The following is a 6000-nucleotide window of genomic DNA, read 5'->3' as shown; positions in this document are numbered from 1 at the left end:
AAGTCGACTACGTTCTTTGATTACTTTTACTCTTATGAATTCCACTCACTTCTCTGTGTTATTCTTCCGCATTTGTCATTTGTCTAAAGGCAGTTTGAGTACATTTTTCATTTAATGTTTAACTTGCCATCTGACTTAAAAAGAACTGAAGTTTTTTTCCAAAACGTCTGAAAATCAAGCGAAAGCCATAACTCTATCCCTTTACCTAATATGCTTCATAATTTTGGATTATCTGACAAACTTAGCTTTAGGCCGACAGCTGAAATCACAAACAGCTTTGATAAAATTCCAACCCCTCTTCAAAAGACAAATGAGCCCCCATCATGTAGGTTGTCACCTAAAAGTGTGTGCAACGCATTTTTGTAATAAAGTTAAATTATGCATCAAAATGAACAAAATTCCACAAGCTCCCTTTGACGTTGTATCTCGACACAATGATTAATTATAATGGCCAGCACCTTGGCATCACCGGAAAAAGGAAATGTGATACACCCACACTTTTCCACTCAGTTTTTATCCATGTGTGCGTGAAGTTGGGTGTGCTGAGGAAAACCAAATTCCTTAAATTTAACCCCATAAAATCTTGTATAAAATATTGTATAGACTTGTGTTAATTTAAAATTTGAAATATAATTATGGCAAAGTATTGAAATATTTTATTTCAAATTATTTTATAAGTTTATAAAAGCTGAGAGCATAAAAAAGTAGCTTGTCAGGCAGGCTTTAAGACACATTTGAAAGTGTCATTACAACCACTAAAAAAATTTTAGCATGCTAGGTTTTTTGTATATATCTCTCGATAGATATCTCTTTATTTTCTCTCTGTGCATTTGGGTGCGTGAACTTTCATAGTCTGCTTCAGCGTTTAACGTCAGGAAAGGCAAACAAATAAACCAAGAGTGATAGAAAAAATAGATGTGGGGAAACTCAGTAGAAAAAGTAAAAGAACTGGAAGAACTACACAAAAGATTAGTCCAACTAATTGGTAGAAGTGATTTTTTATGGACCTGCCAAATCAAGGTTGGCAATGAGTGAAAATAAAGGAAACAAAAGAGAAACTTTTGTGGCAGCACTGGGAAATGGATACCAAATCGACCCCCAAAAAGTGTGGGTTTCATTTCAGGCGACCATCCTCGATGTGAGTGTTGAGTCCTGAATGTCCTTGCGGGTTCAATGGCTGTGATGACGTGTCAGCTGATGCATGAAATATGAGGTGCAGCAATAGTTGTCGGATGGCCAGCACAAACTATGATTAATGCAGCACATGGCAGCAGTTGAAAATGCCAGTGACAATGGAATTTTCTCTTCCTCCTGGCACTCGACAATTGCATTTCATACCATTCCATTTGGTCTCTTTCTGTTCGCCACTCGCATCGCAGTATGCAAATCAAACAGAATCTTCACATATTTCATGTTCTATCAACCAAGCCACATTCTGCACAAGACACGTACTAAGACAGGAGGAAAAGTCGAAGGAGAGTAGACCTCTATATACAGCCAGTGGTCACAATAAATCAGTGTTTAATGTAATGAACTTAATGTGTTACATTGAACACTTGACTGGACAGGCTAAAGCCAAGAAACTTCAAGTTGAATAATCAAATTAGAGAATAAAGGCAGAATAAATAAGCTATGACAGGAGATGTTTAGTTGGAAGATATTTAAATGTAAATTAATTTACTTGATTGGGTATGTTAAACAAGTGAATTCGAGCTATAAATATAGAACAGACGAACTAAAAGTAAACACATAAAACTGAATCTTTGTCAGTTAAGGGACTTTAGACTTTCCAAAATAATACATGTAGTAATGTTAACATGAAACTGTTACACATCTGAGCTCGCGAGTTACTTTCATGGAACTTTCTGTAAACTCAACTTTTCACCCGCTTTTCAAACCGCTTTTCCAGTCACACAAACTTGCCTCGTTCGACTTGTGTGTTCAAAACAGTGGCCACCTGTCACTTTTCCCTCACTGAAGTGCCGAGAAAGCAGCTACTAAATGCAACTTCAGAAAAAAAGATGAGTACCAGGGATTGTCAAGGCTCCGAGAGCCCTTTTCCAAACAATCGTTGGCTAGGGACTAAAGTAAGGAAATGCGCCACTAGAGCGCTATTAAAATAAAACGTGCTCAAAGCGCCGGGCCTGACGACTCCTGCCAATCGACCAGGAGCAGGATCTAAGGATCTCAAGACGCGGCCATTGTACGCACTCGAAAGTCAACAGCAGCGGCAAAAAAGCGTCGCGACAACAATGGCGAGAATAAGGAAAAACCAAGGCAAACAGACAACAGATATGGTGGGGGCAAAAGTAAAGAATGTCAGCTACACAGATAAAAAATCACCCATACTGAAAATCGATTTAAATATATTTCATAACGTACAATGATTTCAGAAGTTTCAGAACAAATTGCAGAAGACGTTTCCGATCCCATAAAGTATATATATTCTTGATCAGTGTCACTAGACGAGTCGATCTAGCCATGTCCGTGTCTCAGTTTTAAAGCTTTTGTGATGGGAACTGGCCCTCAAATCTTATTTTTATTGCAGGTAGGATATATGTCGAAAAACACCCGGATCGAGAGACTAATTAATAATAAACAATAGAATAATGCGAGGTTTTTCTCCTCCAGTGTACCTTTTTGTAACAAAGTCGGCATAGAAATGGAATATTAGGAAGCCACGTGTATCTCGATTCTGGTGTTCAAATCACGTAGCAGACATTTTCGTTGCAGGTTGCGTATACGCCGCGTGGCACAAGAGCATACAACAGAACGCTTATTAGCTGAACGGGGCGTTTGGAGAAAGTATCCTAGTAGATCCCAGAGACCTAGTGAGTGAAACCATTTCTCAGCTAATGCCTTTTTAAGTATCAGTCGGGGTTTTTCCATTTTCAATTTCTGTGCCAGTATGCGGTTTACAAATTTCCCTATTCTTGATGCCGTTCTTGTTGTCATGCGAATCATTAACGCTGAGCGCTCAATTAGCTAATTATGCAAGCCAAGTGATGCCACGTGGAGAATCGTGAGGGGCGGCTCCCAAGTGGGCGTGGCCATGGCGATGAATTACCGGAATAACTCTGCTGATGACTTGCAGGATGAATGAGAGCTGGCTCATTAACTCGGAGAAGCGACCAAAAAACAAGCCACAAAATATATTGCTTTTATCTTGTTGCATGCTTGAAAAAATGAGTTAAATATTAAGTTTGTTGAATACATTTAAAATTTGTTTAAAAGGAAAATTTCCAACTTTTAATAAATGTTACATGAATTTATAATGTAATACATATTTTTATATTTATTTATCACTATGGACGGCAGTCCATGTAGTGACGAAGCGCACCAGGAGAGTGTGCGAAGGCGACTACTATATATACACGAAGAAATGAAAATCTACTGTGATGGTCCGATCATAATGAATAATACACCTATCGAAAGGTATTGCGAAAACTAACAGGATTGCATACCAAGACTTTAAGAAAATCAATTGGCTTGGGAGAGAGAGCGGTGAAAGTGAAAAAGTGAAAATTTCGAAATTTGGAGCTGTTGGGGCCGGTGGGGATAAATGCCCCCTCGCAATGTTTTAGTTGTATTCCTTTTGAAAATACCCGTCGAATGAGGGGTCATTTGTCAAAATCCGACTCTCCGTTCAAAAGTTATAGCCAAAATAAGATTTTCTTCTTCTTCCCAAAATGAAAATTTAATTCTGTTTGTCAGTTTGTCCACTTGTCCACTTGTCCACTTGTCCAAAATATGTTTTTTAAGTTCTGAAAATTTGATATGACGTTCATCACATCGATATAAAAAACTTTTGTTCTACCACTTTTGGAAAAACTCGCTAGTTTAGCGGGAAAACAGCTATAAGTAGCTAAAATTCGGAAAGCCGTAACTTCTATACTACTAAAGCTACAGGCTTGTGCTGCATCTCGTTTGAAAGGTATTTTTAAATGCTATAAACGCCTTCTATATGCAATTTGTGTAAATGTAATACTTAAAAAAATATGAACAAAAGACAATTTTTTAAAACTTTTTTTTTAGCTTTTTTTTATTTTTCTCAAAAACGGCTCTAACGATTTTCTTTAAAACCTTAAACTGTATAGCCCTTGAGATTCCTTAAATTTTGGTATATAACACATTACTGTAAAAAGTCACGTTTAAAAGTTATTTTTATTCGAAAATAGCCACTTTTGCCAGCTCGAACAATTAACGCTCCCTGAGTATTGAATTTTGTGGGAGGGTATCCGAACTGTATTTTAGGGTCATGGAATCAGTAAATTTGCACTTAAGAGTTCCATATAGGAATCTTTTGTTCTACGACTTTTGGAAAAAGCCGCTACTTTAGCGGGAAAAAGCTAAAAATAGCTAAATTTCGTTAGTTTGTAAGTTCTACACTACTAAAGGTACAGACATGTACTATACCTCGTTTAAAAGGTATTTTGAAATACTTCAACGCCTTTTTAACTTAATTTGTTAAAATACAATAGTTTAAAAATTATGATTGACCAATTTAAATTTAAATGTATATATTAGCTCCTATGAGAGCAAATGTATACAAACAAAAACTTCTGATATCAAATAAAAACACCTCTTAACGAGGTAAAAAACTAGTGACGACCGCACCTTCAACATACAAAAGTTCTGATATCAACATTTGTGACGAAAAATTATTACACTCGTCATTAAATAGACTTTCTAATCTTTTCTAATTCGTCACGCTGCAATAGAAAATGCCTGTAAAGGGAAAAAGGCTGGAATAGTTTGCTAGGGCGGGCCGAATGAGAAAAGATTAGAAAGTCTGTTTAATGACGAGTGTAATAATTTTTCGTCACAAATGTTGATATCAGAACTTTTGTATGTTGAAGGTGCGGTCGTCACTAGTTTTTTACCTCGTTAAGAGGTGTTTTTATTTGATAAAAATTACACCAAATATATGAATCTGCGTTTTCTTAAGATCTGTTTGTTAAAACCTGTGAGTAGATTATTACTTGACCTAATAGAAGAGGATGAACCATAGGTCTTTTTGGTACCAAAGAAGAACAGGTTTATTTTATTATGAATCATAAACAGCCAAAACTACCAATCCTACTAATTTTTTAAACATCAGTCCGAAGGTCGGTATGTATCCAAGACTTTTTGATAATATCATCTAGGGTTCAATTTTATTTAACGACCCACATCACTATGGACGGCAGTCCATGTAGTGACGAAGCGCACCAGGAGAGTGTGCGAAGGCGACTACTATATATACACGAAGAAATGAAAATCTACTGTGATGGTCCGATCATAATGAATGATACACCTATCGAAAGGTATTACGAAAACTAACAGGATTGCATACCAAGACTCTAAGAAAATCAATTGGCTTGGGAGAGAGAGCGGTGAAAGTGAAAAAGTGAAAATTTCGAAATTTGGAGCTGTTGGGGCCGGTGGGGATAAATGCCCCCTCGCAATGTTTTAGTTGTATTCCTTTTGAAAATACCCGTCGAATGAGGGGTCATTTGTCAAAATCCGACTCTCCGTTCAAAAGTTATAGCCAAAATAAGATTTTCTTCTTCTTCCCAAAATGAAAATTTAATTCTGTTTGTCAGTTTGTCAGTTTGTCCAAAACATGTTTTTTAAGTTTTGAAAATTTGATATGACGTTCATCACATCGATATAAAAAACTTTTCTTCTACCACTTTTGGAAAAACTCGCTAGTTTAGCGGGAAAACAGCTATAAATAGCTAAAATTCGGAAAGCCGTAACTTCTATACTACTAAAGCTACAGACTTGTGCTGCATCTCGTTTGAAAGGTATTTTTAAATGCTATAAACGCCTTCTATATGCAATTTGTGTAAATGTAATAGTTAAAAATATATAAACAAAAGACAATTTTTTAAAACTTTTTTTTTAGCTTTTTTTTATTTTTCTCAAAAACGGCTCTAACGATTTTCTTTAAAACCTTAAACTGTATAGCCCTTGAGATTCCTTAAATTTTGGTATATAACACATTACTGTAAAAAG

Source organism: Drosophila takahashii, chromosome 2L (assembly GCF_030179915.1).
Source record: "Drosophila takahashii strain IR98-3 E-12201 chromosome 2L, DtakHiC1v2, whole genome shotgun sequence".
Lineage (NCBI taxonomy): Eukaryota > Metazoa > Arthropoda > Insecta > Diptera > Drosophilidae > Drosophila > Drosophila takahashii.
This window is presented reverse-complemented; position numbering follows the sequence as displayed.